The 26,905-nt window shown below is 37.0% G+C and overlaps 1 protein-coding gene across 6 annotated transcripts in view; it reads left to right on the top strand.

The window, feature by feature from the left end:
* Window positions 1-26,905, top strand: part of LOC147365799 (uncharacterized) — a 571,237-nt gene that overhangs the window by 324,140 nt on the left and 220,192 nt on the right. The window contains exon 4 of one of the 6 annotated variants that reach the window (XR_015132760.1): window positions 16,908-17,182. The exons of the other annotated variants lie outside the window; for them this stretch is intronic. The gene's annotated coding sequence lies outside the window, so the exon portion shown is untranslated. Of the gene's footprint in view, window positions 1-16,907; window positions 17,183-26,905 lie in introns of those variants that run through there. 6 annotated transcript variants of the gene reach the window in all.

Here is a 26,905-nt window from a genome sequence, read left to right on the forward strand (position 1 = left end):
TTCCAGCAATCCACAGTCACTGACTCAATGATTGACAGCTGTAACTACTTATTAGAAGGTAGTTTTTGTTGAGGACCTTAGTGATAACCAACACATTGATCGTGCTACAGGTTATTGGAAACTCTGGTTTTGGTTTGTTTTCCAGTAAAATAAAACCTGGAGGATAGAAGATAGTTTATCATTTTATTTTAATGATTAAATAAAAATGATATCTGGGTCACTAGTTAATTCATTCACTATTGGGAGGATGCAATTTTCCTTTCCTTCTGAAATCCTATTCTATATACACATATGTGAAAGTACAATTATGTGTATATATATATGTATGTATATGAGTATACATACATATTCCTTATTAAAAAGTTTATAATGCATTATTTTTCTATAGTTGCTTTGCTCTTACTAGTTATAAGCTCCTTGAGGTCAAGGACTAGGTCAGTTATAAAAAATAATCCTTTGTCCTTAGCATGGTGATTTCTGTACCATAGGTGATGAATATCTACCTGTTGGTTAGCTGTACTGATTTGGTTAGTATCATTTATCAGTGTGACCTTTGAAATGTGTACATTTCCATGAAACTATTCCTGCTGTAAGTGAAATAACAGTGGCTTGATTAGAGAGAAAACAGTGATGGGATGCATACTCTGGATTCCAGCTTTGTAAGGGTTCTGAGGCAGGACTGTAGCATGGAAAACCTTTGGTGCTCTTCCAACACCCAGGTTGTAATGCATTTGGAAAGTTCACAACCTCACTTAATGGATCTGTCCAGGAAATAAGATCTTCTAACTCTGGTCATTCTCTCCTCCTGTCATACGGTGCCCTTAGTTCCAAAGTCCCTTGATCCCCTCTGTGATCCTTAAAAAATCATTTCACCTTCCATATAAGGAGATCTTTCAGAAAGTTTTACAGTGACATAGTCTTCCTCTTGATAGAGCCATTTTAAAGAACCTTTTTTCTCAGATAACTTATTTGCAAGTTGCCACTTCTATGATTAGTTTAGAAAGAAAGACTATCATAGAGGCAAACTTAAAAAAAGAAAAACCACATATATTACAACTTTATTAAACACCAAATTAATTCCAGATGTTTTCTTTTTTCTTTTTTTTTTTTAACTGAATATAGAAACAAATGGAAGTTTATTCAACAAAATACTGAATTAATTATTAGAGGCCAAACATTTCTATTTTCAAAGCTATTGAACTCTGTATAGTACTAAAAAAAGGGATTTACTGAGTCAAGCTATACCTGAACAGATACCTCATTTGGTATTTGATAATTAGTGGGACTTAAAATTTCCTGGCACACCTCAGCATGTTTAATCACAAGCATCTAGTATTTGTAGCACTTATTTTAATTCAGCCTCCACCTCTTTGGTTTCATTAGCATGCATTACTCTCCAGGATATTTGGGCTGAGTTTATAGGAGCATTGCCAAATGAGTCTGGATCAAAATATTTAATGGATTCAATTCACCATTGCTTACATATACAGTTATGCCACATGTTGGGTTCTGGGAGCACCTGTTCTTTAACATGCTGTGGTGGTGTGGCTATCTTGGAATTTTTTAAAAATTCATGTTATGTGGTGAAATAATATTAAAAGAGGAAATATACTTAGCATGGAGATTACACAAAAAAAGATAATTATTAAATTACCAAAGTGATGTGTGTGAGTGACAATGGGAGCCTAAAATCTTTAACATATAGAGATAAGTGAAAACATGTATCTTAGGTTTCCTATCTTTACAGCATATACTCTAGAAGATAGGGAACATATGAACTCATGGCCCAGGCAAAGCTACAGAGCAACTGAATGGTGCCTTTCAGTTGCCTTTTTCTTAGTCTGTGGCTTGTTCTCTCATTTTTTGATACCATCTTCTTGACCACCCTCCACCCCTCACACAGACATGTAGAAATTGTAGCATATGTTGAGTACTTGGTTGCTTAGTTGTGTCTGACTCTGCAACCACATAGACCGTAGCCAGCCAGCTCCTCTGTCCATGGGATTTTCCCAGCAAGAATAGTGGAGTGGGTTGCCATGCCCTCCTCCAGGAGATCTTCCTGACCCAGGGATTGAACCCAGGTCTCCTGCATTGCAGGCAAATTCTTTACTGCTGAGCCAGAAATGTAGCATAAAGGATTAAATGAAGAAATGATGTATATGATATCTCCTTCCACCTTAATCCTCTCTTGGTCTGTACTGACTAGCAAGCTAGAGAGACAATCTGAAAATGCACTTATGGACCCTAGGAAGGGCATCGACAATGACTAAGAAGTAAATGCCACACTTTATGTCAGAGCCACCTAAGTGCTCTGATCCCAATCCAGTATGCACATTAAATCCCAGGCCCCTTTTTCACAAGGAGATTCTGATTTTGTTTTCTGGGGTGAAGGTCAAAGCACCATTTTTAGATATGCCCCAGGTAGTAATAATATGAAGCTAAGTTTGAGAGCAGCTGCCCAATGGCAGCTACAGTGTAGCTCTTCCAACAATGTAAGGACTGCAATGGGATTTGGTGGTGAGAAGGGGGAGAGTGCAGTCAAGCAGGTGTCTCCATCAGAGGTTTGAGATGTCCAGCTTTGACAGTGCCCAAAATAGAGCAGGGCTGTTCCAGCTGTGGATGCAGTGAGAACAGAGACCAACATACAGAGGCCAAGCTGCAGAAGGCACCTTGTGAGTCAGGAGGACCAGGGGAGAAATAGAGCCTTTATTCCACAAAGGTTGAATTATATCATCAATACATGGTAATATAATTTTTTCTTAAAATGCAGTCTTGACCCAATTTTAAATCTGTGACTGGAGGCTGGTCAGTTTTCTTTCTTGAGCAGGGGATCATTTATACCTCAACCACTTCCCTTGTCTCAGAGGCTCTGTAAACCACCCTCGTCACCCCATGCCCTGGTATAAGACAGCTGTGGACAGCCTCTATGCCCTGGAGCTGAGAAATTATTTAGATTTGCTGATCCATACCCACCAAACCTAGCTCCCTCTTTTTGTTTGCCATATATCAGCTGTCCCCTGCAGATCCAGCTCTCATCCCACGTACAAAACTCTGTGGTCTTAGGTAGTAGCCTTCTTCCCTTTGGAGTTGTGAGGGACAGAGTTCTTCCTTTTTGTCTGTCTATGTGTCACGGTGTTATGTCCCACTGTGGAAAGAAGTTTTAAGTCTTTTAAAACCTCTTGTCCTGTTACATTTAATGAACAAGAAATAGAATCTAGTGCTTTCCTCCTTTCTCCACCCCCTCTTCACACGTAATCTCAGGGAAAACTAAGGTGATGAAGGATGATGTGTTTAGTCACAAAAATAGTTACTTGATCTAGACCCTCAAATTATCCTCCGTGTAGCTGACTACTTGAAATATCAGCAACTTTCCCGAGTGAACAAGGGTCTTAGCTTAGCTTCTGACTCAGGATTGACCAACTTAGACTGTAACAATCCTTGGAACCTTGATTTTGTATCCATTATCTGGTGATATGTGTTAATTGCTCTGTAATACTCAATAACCTGTTATGTGTGATTTTCTTGTCTCTGCCACTAGAATTTAAACTCCTTAAGAGGTAAAACTCATATGTTCTACCTGCTTTTGTCCTCTTTGTCTAGAACTTTATTTTACACATTATATATCTGTTATCAGATGCTTAAATATGTCACTCAAAATATTATTTGCGTTTAGTATTAATAAATATTGAATAAATAATAAAATAAACTTATAATTTCTTTCAAAGTTCCTTGGCAATTATAAAATGTTTTTTTGTTTCCTAAAGTGCCTTATCTATTTATTTTTACATACCCTAACAGTGGTTGTCTTGTTTTATTCACACATGTTACATAAAAGTTGAGAATATAAAGTCAAAATTATGTACTAGGTCCTCATAAATATACTGTAAGTATTTAAAGGAATGCTTTATACAATTTCTACTCTGTAAGTATCATCAAATCATAAGCTTTTTAAAAAAGTAATAGAATTAAGAGATGAATAATTTTCAAGAGATAAATGTGATGGTATAGCTTAAGACAGTATAGTTTAAGAATGACAAATTATTTTTAGCAAATTCTTTTCCTGCATTAATGCACATTTGTCTTTTTCTTATAAATGGTGCCAGAGGATGAGTCAGGATTCTTTAGGTATTCCCAAAGAACATTCTATTTTCAGCTTTTGTCTGACATACCAATGTCAGAGGAAGCAACCTTGTATATCGTGTGTGAAACATGTATTATCATTAACAAATGAATGAGCAAGATCCAAATGATCAGAAATGTGCCTTCCATAGAACTCACTTTAGGGATTGAACACGAAATTTGCAAGTGCTTTCTTGCTTAGTATTCATTGCAGGGGCACAAAATTCACACATCAAATCAGAAAAGTCCAGTGATCTAAAAATGTGATGAGAGTGCACAAGTAAAGGTATGCCTTAGTGTAATATTGAAAATGTTCCCACCTATCAAGTATGTCTTAAGCAGACATTTATAATTGAAATCTTCAGGAATAATTGCAGGTTTCAAATATTTTAATTTGTATGTTCAGAAAAAAATGTATTTGAAATGGATCTGATTATAGTGGTAAGAGGCCACCTCAATGTGATCATAATTCTTCTTCAGAGATCTAAAATAAAATTTTTTTAAAATGCACATACTTAAACATCAATTTTTAAACAGAAGTAGAACTCAAGGAATCTGAGGCTCTAAGAATTTTGGATATATCATGCTTTCATTGTGATTTTTGTCTGATGAACCCGCTTTAGTGTACTTCACCGTCAGGTTGGGTGACTAACAGAGCCCTCCATGTATTAGTTCATTTGATGGAATTGCTTGAAGGTAGACGTTAGGAACAAGTTTGGGTTTAGGACACAGTTGGAAATGTCATAAATGTTGAACTTCAAATGCATGCAATCTCCATCTTGCATTGACAGATCATGAAAGATATCTTTTCCACCAATTTCATGAATAAAATACTTCCACACTTGCTATTTGGTGGACAAATATTACATTTGTCAATAAACTCAGTGATTTAGTGCTTGGAAATTATAGCCTTCTTTTGATGTCTTGAAACCTTGTTTTCAGTGGGGTGTGTTTGGATACTATAAACTCTCTTTGAAAAAAGCTACTAGAAATAGCGTCTGAATATATTATATTTTTGAAAATGCATTCAATGCATCAGTCGCCTAAATTAGTACTTCAGGGGGTTCAAGAGCAATTGTTTATGGAATGCTTTGATTTCACTCATAATTTGTATATGTGTATATGCATATATATCTCTCCATATGTCCATTTCAAGTTAGAATTACTGCATTGTCTACTTTGTTTTCACTTTACACTTTGTTTTGTAAGAAGCTGAAAGTAAAATTTTGTATTTAAGTAAAGTAATATGGACAGCTTTATTGTTTGAATGTTTGTGTTGTTCCCTCCTCTTGTCATGGACCTTTACAGTTATATATTTTTTAGTCACCGACATTTGTTCCTACTTATTTTTTTTTATCATGTGTGCTTAGCTTACTTTTATGTCAGGGCCTTTGTGGATCATTTCAGGATACAAATAAACTGGCAACCCAACATACAATTTGATTATAGTAAGCTCAGGGGCAGAAATTCTTGAAAGTTGAAGCAGGACTGAAAGCATCTAGAAAATGAAGGTTTTTTGTTTTACACATAGAGATGAAGCCATATAGCACTAAAAACATGCATGCTTAAATTATACACATTAATAAAGAGAAAAAGAAGCAGGGAGTCCCATAAAGTTCTAGGGACTCTTCTGAAGAGTATGATACCTCTGGGCTTCCTACAAAGAAGGGCTTAGGGACTAGACATTTTGGAGAATGACACTGTAAATCACAAAGTACATTCTCATTTGAAAATAAATTTGAATTTGAAAGGAAGTCTGTAACTTTGTTAAAGTGAAAGAAAAACAAAAATGCAAATGCATCAACTACTTTTAAAATATTTGTTCTTCATTTTTGGAGGTGGAGATGCAAAGCTGGGCTAGAGAAAGCCAACACAGGTAAGATAGTTAGAGCCATCTGGTCTTAAAGATTGGAGAAATAAAGAATGTCTCCCAGAAATAGGACACTTTTCAAATTTTATATAAAGTCCTCTCAACATTTATAAAGAAAGCGTACATATCCTAGGAAATGTATTTGGTTTGTTTGTAAATCACAAAATGTTTTCTGTTATAACTCCTTATATTAGTTGGGATTCTGTGAGAGAAGCAGAATATGCACACACAAAATTACAATTATACATATGTGTGTGTATTTATGGGAGAAGGCAATGGTACCCCACTCCAGTACTGTTGCCTGGAAAACCCCATGGATGGAGGAGCCTGGTAGGCTGTAGTCCATGGGGTCGCTAAGAGTCAGACACGACTGAGTGACTTCACTTTCACTTTCCACTTTCATGCATTGGAGAAGGAAATGGCAACCCACTCCAGTGTTCTTGCCTGGAGAATCCCATGGACGTAGAAGCCTGGTAGGCTGCAGTCCATGGGGTCACATAGAGTCAGACACGACTGAAGTGACTTGGCAGCAGCAGCAGTGTATATTTATATACAGACAATTATAATTATATGCAATTATATGCAAAAGTGGTTTTGTGGACAAAAATTACATATATATCTTATGACCAACCTAGACAGCATATTAAAAAGCAGAGACATTACTTTGCCAACAAAGGTCCGTCTAGTCAAGGCTATGGTTTTTCCAGTAGTCATGTATGGATGTGACAGTTGGACTGTGAAGAAAGCTGAGCACCGAAGAATTGATGATTTTGAGCTGTGGTGTTGGAGAAGACTCTTGAGAGTCCCTTGGACTGCAAGGAGATCCAACCAGTCCATCCTAAAGCAGATCAGTCTTGACTATTCATTGGAAGGACTGATGCTGAAGCTGAAACTCCAATACTTTGGCCACCTGATGCAAAGAGCTGACTCATTTGAAAAGACCCTGATGCTGGGAAAGATTGAGGGCAGGAGAAGAGGATGACAGAGGATGAGATGGTTGGATGACATCACCAACTCGATGGACATGGGTTTGGGTAGACTCCGGGAGTTGGTGATGGACAGGGAGGCCTGACACGCTATGGTTCATGGGGTCTCAAAGAGTCAGACACAACTGAGTGACTGAACTGAACCGATGATTATCTTATAATACATATGATTTATTGTAGGGATTTGACCTTACATAATTGAAGGGGCTGATTAAGCAGTTTCTGTGCAACTGTTGTCTCAGGCCTGGTGCTGTAGCTTTAAGTCACTTGTAGGCTGGCCACTGGCTTGTGTGACAAGCATGAACCAGCGGAAAGCAACAGCATGTATAAGCTCCAACATGACTGCTGGCTTACATGTGCCACCCAGATCTCCCATATAGTTCTCCAGCAGCCCGCTTAACCAGAAGTATACACGGCTGAGAAGTTGGATTCATCCTAGTCAAGCTGACCCATTACAAAAGGCATCATAGACTTTTATATTACAGAATTGTATTGTAAAAGAGAAAATCTTCCCAAATACAAATGAAACAAAAAACAAAATCATAGAAAAAAAATACTCTAAATTACAAGAAAGAGAAAAGATTCTAAGGTTCTAAATCCTGAAACTAATAAGGTATAGTATTAAACTACATTAAAAAAAAAAACATAAATTTAAAGGATATGTTTTCTAGATGTTGCCTGATAATACCTTCTTGAGCATGTAACCAATAGTCATACAAGGCCCCACACTCAGAAGGAATGTGTGCTTAGAGTTTGCTGCTCTACAATCGCTATTTTGACATTTTAAGTAATTATATCTTTGCATTTATTATAAGTGAATATGAAAAAGGAGCATGTGCAGAGTCCTAGATCTCACCAGGATGGATTCTTTGCCACCTTCCATCCAAGGGAGGGACCAGGACCTGGGCATGGGGAAGGATATAATCATAGTGCAAGGTACTTGGTGTAGGGTATGCAATCAACCTGCAAGTATCTCCATGACCTAGGGTATTTGACATTAACATATATATAAATAAATAAATATTCTATAACTCATATATATGCATATTTAATTAATTTATTTAAAGATGAATAAATAAGAGACATCATATATATTGGAGACAAACTGGTAAAAGGAAAGAGTTTTTCCCCTAATTTTTGAATGAAAGGCCCTTATTTTCATTTATAAATGAACTCTGAAAACTATTTAGACAACATTGCCTATTCAGATACTCATTATGTGAATACTTTTCTGTTGAAAGAAAGAGAAAGTGAAGTCACTCAGTCGTGTCTGATGCTGTGACCACATGGACTGTAGCCTACCAGGCTCCTCTGTCCATGGAATTTTCCAAGTAAGAGTACTGGAGTGGGGTGCCATTCCCTTCTCCAGGGGATCTTCCTGACCCAGCAACTGAACCTGGGTCTTCCACATTGCAGGCAGAACTTTACCATCTGAGCCACCAGGGAAGCCCTAAGTGAAAGTCACTCAGTCATGCCAACTCTTTGAGACCCCGTGGAGTATATAGTCCATGGAATTCTCCAGACCAGAATACTGGAGTGGGTAGCTTTTCCCTTCTCCGGGGGATCTTCCCAACCCAGGGATTGAACCCAGGTCTCCCACATTGCAGGCAGATTCTTTACCAGCTGAGCCACAAGGGAAGCCCCTTATGTAAAAGCAAGTATTAATTAACATTTAAACTACAATTCTGAAAATTTTCAGATGCAATCTTATACCACACACATTCAGTCTTGGTTTACAGATTTAGAATTTGTTTTTTTTTTTTTTTTAATATGTACATGGAATTCATTTGTCTAAACTTTTCTGTGTTACTTGGTGATACAATTTAAGTAAACTATCTTATTTTTTGCTATTTTTTTCTTCTGAATATTATATACATATTTGTATTCCCATTTCTTCTGTATTTCTTAAACATGGTAAATAGAAGTGTATATACACAACACATACATGCACACACACACACTGTCTCCCTCTTTTTGATTTGTGGTCAGGAGACTTCTAATTAGATACCTTTCTATGTGCCTGCGAGAAAAGTTGCTTTAAAATCTTAGAGAAAGGTCTGATAATCATCTAGGTATTTCTTTTAGAGGCAGGGTTGTCCCTCTCTTGTTTGTCTCTATAACTAAGAGTGATCAAACTTTCATTCTCCTTGATATGTTCTCAACTCTGCACTTGAAATTTACTGACTCCTCAGATTTTAGTTAGAGTTCTCTGAGTGCTGTCCTTTAGACTGTGAAAGTCTAGACTGAAAATCTTGAGATATTTCTAAAGAAAAGACTGTTAGGCTGTGATTTTCATCACTTAATCTAGGATTGGATAAGCATCAAGGAACATGGTTTATGGAGCAATCTTCCACTCTGTGGGAGATGGGAGAAGATGGCTGAGATGACCTGCTACTCTGGTCATCCTAGCAACTAACTTTGCTGCAATAAGGGCTTGATTTGGATTTAGTACCAGGGCACTCGCCAGGAAAATGAAAAGTTGGCACCTGTGGTATGATTAAGACCTTTCATTATCTTCACCGGGAAACAGAAAGACCCTGTATGTTGTGGAAAAAAAAAAAGAAAATGATTTTTTGAATACTCTTTGTTCCAAGACTTGACTGATTTAATATTTGAGAGGTCAGGATACAAGATACTATTCAAAACATGGGGAGAAAAAAGACAGACTTCCTGACGTATAGGAGTTTACAGCCTAGTGAAACAAGATTTATAATATAAGGTGCTCTCTGTACAGATTTTTTTAAAGATTCCATTCTATTAGAAGATGAAGGACATGAAATAGAAAAATGAATTATTGAAATCTTCTGCTTGATTGCCTCCTGCTCCCCCACTTCCCTTGGCATTGGGAAAGAAGAAGAACCCCCCTTGATTTTCCTCCCACTTGCTCCTCTGTAATAGTGGCTGTGGGTAGCCATCGCCTCTGACACTTTTAGGTTTACTTTTATACAATGTAGAAAAGTGTCAAAAGAGAACTTCAAAGAGACAGGGCACACAACCAGTGATTAGAGTCTTAAAAATCAAACTGTGGTTCTGTTTATTTTTAAAATAAAGTATTATGTTTAAAAATATACTGTTTTACTGATGTTGTGCATGTCACTTAATAATGAGTAATATACTCTGAGGCTTGTAAACTGGTCTTTTTTTGAAATAAAAAAAGATATCTTCTTTTTATATCTTCTGTTTTCTTCTTTATATATAAAGAAGAACATCAACAACTTTTCATTTTATTTTACTTTTTATCCGTCATGGTGCTGTGTATATATTTGCTTATACATAGTAAGTCACTTTTAGTCTGGTTATCTCTGTGATATAACAAACTACTCCTCCAAACTGAGTAGCAAATATCAACAATCATTTTATTATGCTCACATACACTGTGGCTGGGAGTTTGGATAGATTGTAATGAGGATGGGCTCTCCTTCCTGCATGTTGTCCAGGGACTTGACTGGTGACACATGGCTAATGGAAGTGGCTGGAGGCTGAAATCATCAGAGGCTACTGCACTCATGCCTCTTGCATCTGAGATAGGATGACTCAAAGAACGGGCTTAGTTATGACTTCAGATCTGAGACTCTGCTTGACGTCTCCTTGTGCCTTTGGCTTCTCAAAGCATGGCGCCTGTAAGAGGAGGAGTCCTGAGAGTAACTGTTTAAATGACCAAGGTAGAAGTTTAGTCATTTGTCTGACTTGCCTTCAGAAAGCCTGCACTGTCACCGTCACTGGACTCTATGGGTTATAACTGAATCACCCAAAACCACTCAGACCAAAGAGAAGGAAATTAGACCCCCTGCCTTTGTGGGGAAATAGCAAAGTTATGCAGAAGAGCATGAGCAATGGAAATACTATTTTGACCACTTTTATGAGAAACAATCTTTCATAATTCAATAAATAGCTGATGAAATTCATTAAATTGACTCCTTAAGCAAAGGAGGAAAAGGCAATGGCACCCCACTCCAGTACTCTTGCCTGGAAACTCCCATGGACAGAGGAGCCTGGTAGGCTGCAGTCCATGGGGTCACGAAGAGTCGGACACGACTGAGCGACTTCACTTTCACTTTTCACTTCCATGCATTGGAGAAGGAAATGGCAACCCACTCCAGTGTTCTTGCCTGGAGAATCCCAGGGACAGGGGAGCCTGGTGGGCTGCTGTCTGTGGGGTCGCACAGAGTCGGACACGACTGAAGCGACTTAGCTTAAGCAAAGGAGAGGATACATTCCAAGCTTTCATTGCTGCCTTCATGTAATAGGAATAATTGGTTTTGGAATTTTGTTTTATCTTATCTCTGTTCGGTTAGTGGTTGTGATGGTTCATTTTGTGTGTCAACTTGTCTGAGTCATTGTGCTCAGACATGTGGTCAAATATTACTTTGGATGCTTTTGTGAGAGCATTATTGGATGAAACCAACAATTAAACAGGTGGACTTTGAGTAAAGCAGATTGCGCTTCATAATGTAGTGGGCTTATCCAATCAGATGAATAGAAAAAAGACTGATCTCCCCCAAGCTAGAAGAAAATTCTGCAGTAGAAAGCCTTTATACTTTAACTGCAACATGGACACTTCCTGAATCTTTAGCCTGACAACCCACCCTACAGATTTTGTACTTTCCAGACTTTATAATGACATAGGCCAATTCCTTTTTTTTTTTTTTTTAATTATCTATCTATCTGTTTATCTATCTGTATATCTTTCCTATGGGTTCTGTTTCTCCGGAGAACCCTGACTAATACAGCGGTGTTCCCTGAGCTGAAAAAACAGAATAGCACTTGGAATGGACTAGGGACGTCCCTGGTGTCTGTGACTCAAGACTCTAAATTTTCCCATGATAAATATTCTTCTTGTTACTGCTTCCAAAATTGGAGTAGTGTTTGATCTAAATTAAAAGTAAACTTTGCTGCGTCACTTTCTGCTTCAAGAATCCAGAAATGTGATCTTGTACCTCTAGATAATAGTGGTAATATTTCCTGTCTGGTTGATTTTATAATAGGCCATTATTACAAAGTAACCTTTAATATTGCTCCCCTCCAAAGAGCAAGTCAATCAAATATTCTTGGGCAGCTCCCATGGCCTTCAATCAGCAGATGATTATTTAAGTATTTGATTTTAGTATCAGCTGATTAATCATAACAGTGTTTATAACTGAGCAAAGGCTTTTTATTTCTGTAGCTTAATCAGGTTATTGTAAACTCTGAGGTTACCAACCAATATGTTTATATATCTTCTGGCTACTTTCCAACTTTTCTTTAATTTCTGTGTTGTTGCTGTCATTAATGGATTTTTAAAAACTAAAAAATGCACATGATGTCATTTTCAAATTTGTGTTTGCTCTCCTTCTTAGTCTTTGATTCCCATTGTACTTTTATTGCACTTCGGTCTGTGAAGATGTATCCTTTTAAAAATGTGTAAATGAGAGACCAACAGCAGTCCCACCCATACTACTGTCAGAAATCAGTAACAAGTCAGGCTATTTTCAGCTGAACCTTGGTAAGACCTGAGATTCCTGCTCCATTTGCTCCTCCAGGGAGCTACAACAAGTTGATGAGAATTGGCCTGGGAGGTAAAATTTGTGTGCCAACTCTGCATTTGGGGTAATTTGCCTTCAACACTCTGAATGATCATTTTTAGTAGATTTCTGAACTATGGAACAAATATACATTAAATATTTATTTTAGTTTTGTTGATAGTGATTTACTTGTTCTTCCAAGAATAAACATATGTAAAATACTGCTTAAATTGCATCAGAGGAAAAAAGTACTATATATAAGCAACAGTGGTAATACCTAGAGGCTTCTTTCAAAGCTCTAAAGATACTCATGAAGATTATGGACCTTGGTGTGCATCAAAAATAGTTTTTGGCTAATTGGCTCTTGATATCTATGAATTTATAGTAGTACCTTTTTTTTTTTTAATTCTTTGTTGAGAAGTATGTGAGTATGTGTTGGTAGATATATGAGCAAAAAAGATTTTCCAAAAATACAAATGTTCCGAATCAACTCAGGGAAAATTTGGTATCTGCTATTCTTCCCTATTGCTAGAGGTAACACACGTGAAGTGGTAACACACTGTTAAGTATTTAAGCTTGTGTATGCTTCATAAATTCTTCATATTCTCTGCACCTCAATCTTTAAGATATTCAGAAAGGGTTATGAAATTTTCTATAGATTAAAACAAATTAAAACCTATTAAACATGAAAATAGTCTAAGTAGAAAAATGAAACTCCTGCGGTAGATCCAAACTTAATGTGTTCGGCAGATTGTTATGTATCCCTGTTAAAAACAAAGGTTTTAGCGGGAGCAGTAATGCGTGACACTGAAATGTTTTCCACTATCCTTTGCTATAATTCTCTTTATATCTTTTAGGAATGGTGCAAACAACTGCAGAAGTTTTCACACACAGCCTTCCATCTGCCAGCAGCTCAAGCTGGCAGGAGTAGGCAGCTTTTCAGGGGTGTGAACAGAATTGATTTATACACACCACTGGATCTGTTCCAGTGTATTTACTCAGCCAGGACCAAACGTAGTGTTGCAAATGAACAATACGGTAGGCTTTTATCTGATGTTTACTAGGTTATACACACCGAGTGGTCTTAGAAGCACAGTTTAAGAGTGGATATCACATTAATCAATTCATGGCAGAAGGGAAAAAATGACTGTCACATTATAAAGGGTGGAGATTGAGTAATGGTGAGCAAAAACTTAGAAATGTAGCCAAGCTGCATAGGTCCTGCTGAAGATGAAAAACAATGCCTGCAATTAAAGCCATACATTCCCAGAGCGGATTCAGAATTTAGGGAAATGAGGAGCGCAGAGGGGAGCGTAGAAGAGTGTGGTTGCCAATAAAACCTCCTCTCTTTTGCTGGCACCCAATCTTACTCATGGATTGCTAGGGACAAATAGACAAAAAAAAAAAAAAAAACAAACAAAGTGTACATTACCTGTAAGAACACTCTAGTTTCTACAGTATTGTGATATAGCCAAGTAGCCTGCTTATCTGTTTGACAACAAATGGGGAATACCTAGAAACACATTTTCTTGCTTAATTTTCCAAGTACAAGAGGTTAAATATTAGACTGAGCTAATATTATTCAGGTCACTAAACAATACTTTGAAGTCATTTTTTCTAACATTGAATGTCCTGTGTTTGATAGTTGAAAAGGATAACATATCTTTGAGATGTGTCTATCTTCTCACTGGGAATTTGTTCAGACTTGTGAAATGATTTTTACTGTAAGATAATTTTCCACTAATCATGAGTGCACATTGCCTATTGTGACTCATTTATTGGAAGAAACCTGAAAGCATGTTTAATTATTTTGATAGAAAATCTGAAACTTTATACAAATTCTCATAGTTGAATTTCATTCTCAGAAAAAAAAAATCTTTGCATTTATCAACTTGCCAATATACATCATTTCTGTCCTGTAAGCATAACAATTTTCCTGATGACCCTTTTCTTAAAAAGCATCAATTACAACGATTGAAAAAAATATATTGAATGGTATCTCTTATGGAATGCAACAGTGGATTTATAACAACACTTTTAAACGTTATTTAACCTCATTGTTGGAACATATTTTAGATTTTACTTACTGATGTTGAACCTGGTGAAACAATGTATAGCCTTGTTGAATGGTATAATTTTCTATAAGGACATACTAATATCTGTGGACTGAAAAACAGGTTCTGGCTGATCTAGGGAAATAGAAGAACTGGGGGGGCCTCTACTGTGGGTATGCAGCCATCTGGGAGCAGAATCAAGGGCATCAAGACCAGAGCTGAAGTCCAGGTATTTTGTTCAAAGTATGTGGAACAAATAAAATGTCTGGACCCAAATTCAGTACCAGAAACCTAGACTACAGCTAAGGGATTAGCAAGCAATGCTAGATGAAGCAAGGAAGACCAGTGAAAGCTTGAAGAAGAAAGGTTAGAACCTCAGTACTAGATTCCTGTAGCTGATTAATGAGGTTGTCTTCTCTCAAGGGCAAAGCCCAGGACATAAGGGCTTTCCTGTCCCCACTCAAGTCCTTCCAGCCCGGGCTGCTGTTCCAAGTTTCTGGCTAGCCACCCTGGTCTCCCCCACCCCTCACTGCACCTGGGCCAGTACCCTACCAACTCCCCCATTCCCTTTCTCCTCATCTCCTTCTTATGCTGGGACTGCCACTCTCTCCTGTTCTTTTCCACTCTCTCTCTCTCTTTTAAATACCTCTGTATCTGAAAGTTTCCATAAATCTCATTTCTTTGTGATCCCCTTGGACAGATTTAGGTGTCTCTTCGTCAGGAAATTCAATATTGTTGTATCTATCATTTTTCATGATAATTACTTGTTTACGAATATGTCTTCCCTTTTCATTGGTGTACCCCTAGATAGAGAATTTTTTATATAAACTCAAATCACTGGTGTCTGACACGTAGCAGAGATTTGTTTATAGATTATCAAATGAAATCATATTCTGTTCCATTAACTTTCCCTTAGTTTAGGAAACAAATTGCAGATTATTTACAGGATTTTGAAACTAAAAAGAAAATCAAGAAATTTCTTACCTTGATATTGTGTCCCTGATCTGCACCTAAAAAAAAATAAGAAAACTTAAAAAATCTTAACATTAAACTTATACAACCAAAACAAAGTAAAATGATAGTAATTATACCAGTTGAACCCTTTTTTCATATTACTGTCTAGAACTTGGCCATATGTATCCATATTTTATATACCTATGCTGCTGCTGCTGCTGCTAAGTCACTTCAGTCATGTCTGACTCTGGGCGACCCCAGAGACGGCAGCCCACCAGGCTCCCCCATCCCTGGGATTCTCCAGGCAAGAACACTGGAGTGGGTTGCCATTTCCTTCTCCAATGCAGGAAAGTGAAAAGTGAAAGTGAAGTCGCTCAGTCGTGTCCGCCTCTTCACGACCCCATGGACTTCAGCCTACCAGGCTCTTCCGTCCATGGGATTTTCCAGGCAAGAGTACTGGAGTAGGGTGCCATTGCCTTCTCCATTATATACCTATAATTGTTGTTAAACTCTGTAATTTTTACTTAATAGCATATCATTAATACTCTTCCAAGTATTGATGTTATTTAAAATTCATCAAATGCAATGATTTCATAATATTACATATATTTTTCTAAGTTTGAGTAAATGGGAATGGTGAAAATCTCACCCATTGTTCACTGATTCTGAAGGAGCTTTTTCTTCTTTCTGTTTTATTTTGCCCAATCACCTTATATGACACAAAATTTACCATAGGAGAATTCATTTTGATGATGGATAACTGTTATCTGTAAACTTAAATATTGTTTTAAGTTCTCTGGCCAGAGAATTCCATGTCAGGTTTTGAGAACATTGAGATGGTGTTAAATATAAACAAAATATTTTGACTGCAGGGCTATAATCTGTGTTTTAAAAAGTTAAAGTATCTTATGAGCGTCATACCAAAACTAAAACCTTCACGTAGAGGGAAATGTTCGTACTTGTTCTGTACGTATTCAACTTCTTTATCTGACCTTGCTCCTTCAAAGATGCACTTGTTACAGAATGTCAGTCACTAATGAGGCCTAAAGTAATTGAGGCTGATTGAGCTGGCAAGATGCTGCCTAATTAGAATGATAAATGGAACTGGCTGATCAAGAATGGAGGAGTGAATGGCACAGAGGGTATTAAACAAGGTCATTCTGTCAAGGAGGACCACTCATCCAACCCCTCCCCCCCAGCCAAATAATGACCGTCCTTCATGCCGTGTGAGCCCAACACTAAGCGATGTGTGAAGATCACTGCACATGTAACTTTCTGACTCTGTTTTCTTCAGCTGTTTGGTCAGGGTTTAGTGATTCCCTGGGTAAGTCATTCAATATAAACATGAAAACTAAATAGTTTGAGCCCTATAATTCTCTATTAAGAGTGTGTGGATTTACAAGTGTGTTTGTTTTCTGAACAGGTAAATCGAGGGTACCTCAAAATTTGCCCCCTGATTTCTATCATGTTAAACTTCCCACACCACATGAAATTTAATACATCAAGCAACTTCATATGTTTCATGGAAAGAGGTAACATTTTAGTCAAAGTGTTTTAGAACCTGAATCATATGTAACTGATCTTTTTATTTCTTAAATGTATCTACTAGAATCATTTGCATTTTATTATTTTAGCATGTTTTTCCTTTTAAACAATACATCACCTTTACTCTTTGAACTGAAGTGGATGTAAATGTATAACTATATATTCATAAATATTTCAATAAAAGTGTAATTTCACTCAGTTTACTTAGTGATGCCTACTTACTTGCTATCATCTGGGAGTAAATATTCTGAGAGAAAGTGGCACCTATTCCTATTAAGCCATATTTAAGACATTTTAAATAAAAAAAACCTCTCTAAAATGTTTAATACAGCTGTCAGGGCAGCTGTGCCCAAATTTCCTGGGACATAGCCCTGGTGGTACATGACAGTGATCTAGGATGGTTAAATGTTACTGTAGGCATATTTAAAAGTTCCTAGTATGAGATACAGGCTCCAACTTCTCAGAACTCTTAGCCGGTGCTTAGTGTAAGATAATTCTTTTACCTCAGATCTTTAGTCAGACATTGGCCAAAAAAAAAAAAAAAAAAATCCAAAATAAAAAACAGATGTGGCCTACTCAAAAAAAAAAAAAGTACTAACCACCAGAATTTGAGGGAAAACAGTTAATAGAAAGTAACATCAAAATGATGTAATATTAGAATAATTCAATAAATGGCACTTGGAAATAGTAATTACCCCATGTCACTAAAATCTTATTCATTAATATACCTGTCACTTCTTCCAAGGATGAATTAGCAAGGTGTTTATCTGATTCAACTTTCTAACAGCTTTCTTCTACCTTTCTACTTCTGTAGTTTTCCGTAAAGATTCAGTTACAAATATAATCTTTCAAGATACAGGTAAGTATATTATCTCTCTGGCATTCACAGCTGTTTGCTTGACTCCCTGAGTTACTCTGAAATTCACTGACTTTAGAAGGAAATGGTTAAGATATGACCTTCATGCTCAGTGAAGCCTGGCCTCCAATATTGTCTCCACCGTTTACTATTAGTTATGTGGTTTGGAAAGTTTCCTGACCTGTATAAAACGGGCATAATGGTGTTCACTTTTCTGGCTTGTTTTGAAGATTTAAGAGGTAACGTATCTATAAGGCCTGGCTCATGACTGGCACATAGAAAACGCTCAGCAAGTGGCAGACACACTCGTATCAGCGAGTGGCAGATACGGCTTACACACTTGGTGCTGACAACTGGGAAAGGAATAAAACTTGTCTATCTTGTTAGTCCTCCACCCTTCCTCTGCTCCATTCCCTCTGCTCCATCTTTCTCTCCTCTACAACATTTTTTTTTTTCTGGCAAAAAGAGTCACTTCCAGTCTCTGTCCTCTTCGCCACTCTCCTTTCTCCATCAATCTGAAGCCCCTACCACCTCTCTCCTCCCAGCTGTCAAATTGCCCCTCCTTACCCCATTGAACACCCTCTGTCATATTGCCAATTCTTTTCCCACTGACATGAGGCATGACTAAAACTGTCAGTCATCTCTTTCAGGCTCACTTATATTCACTTTATAAATGTATTAGACAGCCCTGCTTTATGAAACAGAATACATTGAATAGAAGCTTTTCTTGATGACTCAGGGTCATGTCCATGAACACCAATGATTATTCTGTCCTATACAGTTATAGGAACCATCGAAGTACATTGGTTGCTTGTCCTTATGCTAAATGGATTTCTTTTAAAATTTATTGTCAAGAAAAATCCAGCCTTTCCAGACAAAGGTAGATATGTCTTGTCATCTGACAATGAAACATATCTATGTTGTCCATGTTTTATGCAAACATACTTTCTCTCTTTTACTTTGTACTTCAGTGGGGTTTTTTTGTTTGGTTGGTTTTTTGTTTCTTGTTACTGAAAAGAGTAGGAAAAAAGCTTACAGTCCAGTGTTGCTAGCCAGTGTATTTGTATTCAGAATATAACTTTACCTGAATGTAATGCTCTCCAGTCTTCCATCCAACTACAAAATTGCAATTCTAACATCTAATTGACTTGTTGTTCAATAATTCTATTTGATATGTGATTTTATTACCAGTTCCTTCAAACCTATTTTGGAATTACATGGGACAAATATATGTATATATTATAGAAATTGTATTAGTTTCCTAAGGCTGCTGTAACCAATTGTAACACATGGGATGGCTAAAACCAGAAATTTATTCTCTCAAACCACGGAAGCTAGAAATTTGAAATCAGGATGTTGGCAGGGCCATGCACTCCCTAAAGTTTTATGAGGATCCTCCCTTGTCTCTTCCCAGTTTCCGGTAATCACCAGCAGTCCTTAGCATTCCCTGGCTGGGAGGCACATTGCTCCTGTTTTCATCTGCATCATCACTTGGTGTTCTCCCTGTGTGTCTCTGTTTCCTTATAAAGACATGAGTCATTCAATTAGGGCCTTTTCTAATCAAATATGACTGCCTCTAAAGTAATTATATCTGCAAAGACTCCTACTTCCAAATGAAGTCACATTTAAGGTTCTGGGTAGCTGTGAATATTAGGGGGACACTGACCCAGTTGTTGTTCTTCAGTCCCTAAATCATGTCTGGCTCTTTGTAACCCCATAGACTGAAGCCAGGCCTCCCTGTCCCTCACCATCTTCTGAAGTTTGCCCAAACTCATGTCCATTGAATCAGTGATGCCATTCAACCATCTCCACAAACACCACATTTCTTTGATTTTCTATTTGATTGTATTTCAGTCAACATCACCTGCTATTATCTCTTTGAGGTAATTTTTCAGGCTATACTCCCTTATGTGACCTAATTTTGAGTCTTTGGAAAAATTATGTTAGGGCAAAACATAGTTATAAAAATGGGAACATTTTTAAACTGATACAACTTTGGCAGAGGAGGAGAAAATATGAACAGAATTTATACCTATTTTCCTAGGTTATAATCATCTAAGTGTATAATGCAGAAATTTTTAATAAATCATTTAGCCAGATAATGACAGAGAAATATTAAATGCTAGCCTGCAAGCCTTTAGTATTATCTTTGTCAAAGTCATCATCACTACCTACAACTAGATTACTGAACGGGCCACTCTGTGTGTATTATGCACTAAAGTTATATTACTTGCCTAAAAATCAAATGCCAGATTCTTACCCAGATAAAACTTATAATGTACCAGAGGAGATGATAAGTCCACTCGAGTGGTGGTAACAGAAATGCTAGCACATACAAACGTAAATGTGTGAGCCTTTGCTGAAGGTAGGAAACATCCTTATCCAGTGACATCTCAGCTAATTAGTAGTGCTGTTGTTGATGACACGTTCTAAGCCTGACAACTTATTTACTTAAGAGTGGTCAGTTTTACTTTTATGTTATGAATGAAATCAAGGTTACCACATAATCAGCACATGGACTACCTAAATTGGCTTTGACTGTTAACTTCTTCTGGTTAGCTGGCAAGCATTTCACAAGAAAAAGAATGACACAGCAATGTATCTGAACAGTCTCATCATGGCAGCCAACAAAACAACTGAAAGAATGTGTCTTGTTAAAAATGAACTGGGAAGATCATTTTTATCTGCTAGGAGGAAAAAGCGTTATTTGCAATATTAGCAAGATATAACTCAATGACTTTATTAATAGAAAAATCCCAGTATTTAGTAAAGAAAGATCCTTTGTCTTGGTTGCTGTTGTTCTTTCACTCAGTCATATCCGACTCTTTGGGACCCCATGGACTGCAGCATGCCAGACTTCCTTGTCCTTCATCTTCTCCTACAGTTGGCTCAACCTCGTGTCTTGGTAACATTGTTAAAAGTCAAGGAAACCATTCCCTGGCCAATGAGAGCAAATATAAACAAAGCGTTTGCTAGTGTTTTAGGAACATTGTACTTTGGGGACAAGGTAAACTGCCAACAATAGTTTCTGTCACGTGCATGTGACGGTCTTTCTCAAGATTGTTTCTCAGGGCAGCATATTACTTCAGGTTGATGCTTCTTTTCATGATCTGTGCCATCCTGGGACCAGTGTGATCACGAGTGCAGCATAGTGGGTACACTCAGAACCACACCTCTGCTACCTCTGCCCATCCCTGTGTGACCATTTTGTGCTTATGCACAACCTTAACTTTTGTTGATTGCATTAAATGGGTGTCAGAAGCAGAAAACTCCTGCCTCTGTTCAATACAATAGAGCCACCATCGTTTATTTCCAGTTGTCATTGGTAGGAAAACATAAGAGCATACATAAAGGACAGGAAAACAAAAAGGGAGCTAACTGACAAAAATCTAGTTCTAGCAGCAATAATGACACAAAATCATTTTCTTACAGAATTTTGTTTGGAAAGTGCACCTGCGGAACCAGAAGGATTAGGCAAACCTTGCCAGTCACTGCAGGGGGCAGCTAAAGGCAGGCTCATTGAAGTTTCAGTTCAAAAATGATAAGGCTTAATAAATCTCTGTGGGTAGATTTATCTCATAATTGCAGATCATATTTAGAGGACTGGACTAATTAGACTTGATTTGTATATGCTTTAGGCTTAATTGAAAGTCATTTTCCTCTGTTACTTCAGAATTATTCTTTGTTAGAGTGGAAAGAGGTAACTTTGGTATAAGCTTTTTAAATTCTAAAACATGACTGTGTTTGTCTTCTTTACATTTGAATTGCATGCTGCTTGGCTGTTATGAAATATAGTCACTGTGCTAAACAAAGAAAAGATGCTGATTTCTTTGGTCTGTGGTGTGTGATATTTAGAGATAAATCTTAAAGAGAATTCAAGAACATATTTATGCCAAAGCAGAGTTACATGTTAATAATGGAAACAAAAGGATAAGAATAAAATCATGTCTTCTATGTACCACCTTTTGTTTAACAGAGCCCCTCTTGATGGCTGATTAATTGTTTAAAAAATTTCTAAGCCTAAAATGCTACACCTCATTGCAATAAAAATTATAATCCTTTGACGTATTTAAATTAGCATGGGTACAAATATGACTGTTATATGTTCGTTCCATTATTAGGCCATTATTATTCAAATTTCACATTAATATTCATCCATTCTAGAATTCTGTCTACAGATTTCCATAATGTCCTCTTGGTCCTCATTAGGGTACCTTGGTACATACACTGTTTATTGCTCATGTGTCTATATTTTAGTGTCTTTCAAATTATGAGTGAAATCCACAGTCATTTAAATACACTGCTGCAGTAATCTTTGTGTAATATAGCAAACTTCTTTGTGATTCAGGTTGTTTTTAAAATTATACAGGGGGTTCCAAGAACAGGAGAAGAGTTTTGATATTTTCTTTGTGTCAGTCTTTTCCTGGAATTATTTTCCTGTTTTCCTTTCCTAGGTTAAACTTACGAATTAAGTATGTAGTTATAGGAAACAAGATGTCCCATATCATATGTCATCAGGGAAATGTAAATTAAAAAACAAAGAGATACCACTGCAAACCTACCAGACTGGCCTGATTCCAGAACCTTAACACCACCAAATGCTGGTTAGGATGTGGAGCAACAGGAACTCTGATTCATTGCTGGTGTGAATGCCAAATATTCCAGCAATTTAGAAGACTTATTAGCAGTTTTTTATAAAACTAAAAATGCCCTTACCTTATTATCCAGCAATCAGGCTCCTTGGTGTTTACTTAAAGGAGTTCAGTTTCTTCGATTTATGTCTACATAAAAGCCTCCACACAGATATTTATAGAAGCTTTATTCATAATTGCCCAAACTTGGAAGCAACCAAGATATCCTTCAATAGGTGAATAGATACATAAACTGTGATATACCTAGTCAATAAAACACTATTCAGCACTAAAGAGAAATAAGCTATTAAGCCATTAAAAGATATGGAACAACCTTAAATCTATATCACTAAGTGAAAGAAGTAAAACTGAAAATGGCTATGAACATGTTCTATGACTCCAATGATAAACTTGGAAAAGGCAAAACTAAAATGATGGAAAAAGGTCAGTAGTTGTTGCCAAGGAATAGAACAAGAGGGAGGTATGAATAGGCAGAGCATAGAGAATTGGAGAGGCAGTGAAACTTCTTGGTATGACATTACATTGATAGACACATGTCACTAAACATTTGTCCCAGTCCATAGACTGCAAATACCAAGGGTTAACCCAAATATAAACTGTAGACTTTGGGTGGTGATACTGCATTTATGTAGATTCATGGATAGTAACAAATATACCACTGTGGTGAATGGTGTTGTTAATAGGGGAAGTTGTACATTTTTTTAAATTAATTTCTTATTGAAGGATAATTGCTTTACAGAATTTTGTTTTCTGTCAAACCTCAACAATGAATCAGCCATAGGTATGCATATATCCCCTCCCTTTTGAACTTCCCTCCCATGTCCCTCTCCATCCCACCCCTCTGGGTTGATACAGAGCCCCTGTTTGAGTTTCCTTAGCCATACAGCAATTTCCCATTGGCTATCTATTTTACATATGGTAATGTAAGTTTCCATGTTACTCTTTCCATACATCTCACCCTACCTCCCCTCTGCCCATGTCCATAAGTCTATTGTCTATGTCTGTTTCTCCATTGCTGCCCTGTAAGTAAATACAATATTTATCTTTCTCTTTCTGACTTACTTCACTCTGTATAATAGGCTCTGGGTCATCCACCTCACTAGAACTGACTCAAGGTGTTCCTTTTCATGGTCAAGTAATATTCCATTGTGTATATCGACCACAACTTCTTTATCCATTCATCTGTTGATGGACATCTAGGTTGCTTCCATGTTCTAGCTATTGTGAATAGTGCTGCAATAAACAATGGGATACGGGTGTCTTTTTCAATTTTGGTTTCCTCAGGGTATATGCCTAGGAGTGGGATTGCTGGATCATATGGTGGTTTTATTCCGGTTTTTAAAGGAATCTCCATACCATCTTCCATAGTGGCTGTATCAATTTACATTCCCACCAACAGTGCAAGAGCATTCACTTTTCTCCACACCCTCTCCAGCATTTATTGTTTGTAGACTTTTTGATGATGGCCATTCTGACTGGTGTGAGGTGATATCTTATTGTAGTTTTGATTTGCATTTCTCTAATAATGAGTGATGTTCAGCATCTTTTCATGTGTTTGTTAGCCATCTGTATGTCTTCTTTGGAGAAATGTCTGTTTAGGTCTTTTTCTCACTTTTTGATTGGGTATTGGGTTGTGTGTTTTTCCGGTATTGAGTTGTATGAGCTGCTCGTATATTCTGGAAATTAATCCTTTGTCAGTTGTTTCACTTGCTACTATTTTCTCCCATTCTGAGGGTTGTCTTTTTACCTTGCTTACAGTTTCCTTTGCTGTGCAAAAGCTTTTAAGTTTAATCAGGTCCCACTTGTTTACTTTTGTTTTTATTTCTGTTACTCTAGGAGGTGGGTCATAGGAGATCTTGCTCTGATTTATGTCATCTAGTGTTCTGCCTATGTTTTCCTCTAAGAGTTTTATAGGTTCTGGTCTTACATTTATGTCTTTAATCCATTTTGAGTTTATCTTTGTATATGGTGTTAGGAAGTGTTCTAATTTCATTTGTTTACATGTAGCTGTCCAGTTTTCCCAGCACCATTTTTTGAAGAGACTTGTCTTTTCCCCATTGTATATTCTTTCCTCCTTTGTAAAAAATAAGGTACCCATAGGTGGATGGGTTTATTTCTGGGCTTTCTATCTTGTTCCATTGATCTGTATTACTGTTTTTTTGCCAGTACCATACTGTCTTGATGACTATAGTATAATCTGAAGTCAGGAAAGTTGATTCTCCAGCTCTATTCTTCTTTCTCAAGACTGCTTTGGCTATTCAGGGTCTTTTGTGTTTCCATACAAACTGTGAATTTTTTTGTTCTAGTTCTGTGAAAAATGTCATTGGTAATTTGACAGGTATCACATTGAATCTGTAGACTGCATTTGGTAGTATAGTCATTTTCACAATATTGATTCTTCCTTCCCAGGAACATGGAATATCTCTCCATCTGGTTATGTTGTCTTTGATTTTGTCCATTAGTGTCTTATAATTTTCTGTGTACAGTTCTTTTGTCTCCTTAGGTAAGTTTATTCCTAGATATTTAATTCTTTCTGTTGCAATGGTGAATGGGATTGACTCCTTAATGTCTCTAATTTTTCACTGTTAGTATATAGAAATGCAAGTGATTTCTGTGTATTGATTTTGTATTCTGCAACTTTGCTAAATCCACTGATTAGCTCTAGTAATTTTCTGATACTATCTTTAGAGTTTTCTATGTGCAGTATCCTGTCATCTTCAAAGAGTAGAGATTTACTTCTTCTTTTCTGATCTAGATTCCTTTTATTTGTTTTTCTTCTCTGATTGCTGTAGCTAGGACTTCCAGAACTATGTTGAATAATAGTGGTGAAAGTGGACACTCTTGTCTTGTTCCTGATCTTAGGGGGAATGCTTTCAGTTTTTCACCATTGAGGATAATGTTTGCTGTAGGCTTATCATATATGGCATTTACTATGTTGAGCTAGGTTCCTTCCATGCCCATTTTTTGAAGAGTTTTAATCATAAATTGGTGCTGAATTTTGTCAAAGGCTTTTTCTGCATCTATTGAAATGATCATATGATTTTTATCTTTCAATTGGTTAATATGGTGTATCATACTGATTGATTTCCTGGAATAAACCCAACTGGATCATGGTGTGGAGAAGGCAATGGCATCCCACTCCAGCACTCTTGCCTGGGAAATCCCATGGATGGAGGAGCCTGGTAGACTGCAGTCCATGGGGTCGCAAAGAGTCGGACACGACTGAGCGACTTCACTTTCGCTTTTTCACTTTCATGCATTGGAGAGGGAAATGGCAACCCACTCCAGTGTTCTTGCCTGGAGAATCCCAGGGGCAGGAGAGCCTGGTGGGCTGACATCTATGGGGTCACACAGAGTCGGACACGACTGAAGTGACTTAGCAGCAGCAGGATCATGGTGTATGAGCTTTTTGATGTGTTGATGGATTCTGTTCACTAAAATTTTGTTAAGGATTTTTGCATCTATGTTCATCAGTGATATTGGTGTGTAGTTTTCGTTTTTTGTGTTGTCTTTGTCTGGTTTTGGCCTCGTAGGATGAGTTTGGAAGTCTCCCTTCCTCTGAGAGTTTTTGAAAGACTTTTAGAAGGATAGACATTAGCTCTTCTCTGAATATTTGATAGAATTCTCCTGTAAAGCCATCTGGTCCTGGGCTTTTGTGTTTTTTTGGGAGATTTTTTTATCACAGCTTCAATTTCAGTGGTTATAATTGGGTTGTTCATAATTTCTGTTTTTTACTGGTTCAGTCTTAGAAGATTGAACTTTTCTAAGAATCTGTCCATTTCTTCCAGGTTATCCATTTTATTGCCATATACTTGTTCATAATAGTCTCCTATAATCCTTTGTATTTCTGCATTGTCTGTTATAACCTCTCCTTTTTCATTTCTAATTTTGTTGATTTGCTTCTTCTCTCTTTTTTTCTTGATGAGACTAGCCAAAGGTTTCTCAATTTTATTTGTCTTTCTTAAAGAACCAGCTTTTAGCTTTATTAATCATTAATCTTTATTAGTCTTTCTTTCATTTCTTTTTTATTTATTTCTGCTAAGGTCTTTATGATTTCTTTTTTTCTACTAATTATGTTGTTGTTGTTCTTTTTCCAGTTATTTTAGGTGTAAATTTAGATTGTCTGTTTGATGTTTTTCTTGTTTCTTGAGGTAGGATTGTATTGCTATAAACTTCCCCCTTAGAACTGCTTTTGCTGTATCCCATAGGTTTTGAGTTATTGTGTTTTCATTGTCATTTGTTTCTAGAAATTTTTTGATTTCCCTTTTGATTTCTTCAGTAACCTGTTGGGTATTTAGAAATGTATTGTTTAATCTCCATGTATTTGTGTTTCTTACAGTTTTTTTTTTTCTTGTAATTGATATCTAG

Source organism: Bos grunniens, chromosome 9 (assembly GCF_055505025.1).
Source record: "Bos grunniens cultivar Pamir isolate PY7600 chromosome 9, Bosgru_T2T1.0, whole genome shotgun sequence".
Lineage (NCBI taxonomy): Eukaryota > Metazoa > Chordata > Mammalia > Artiodactyla > Bovidae > Bos > Bos grunniens.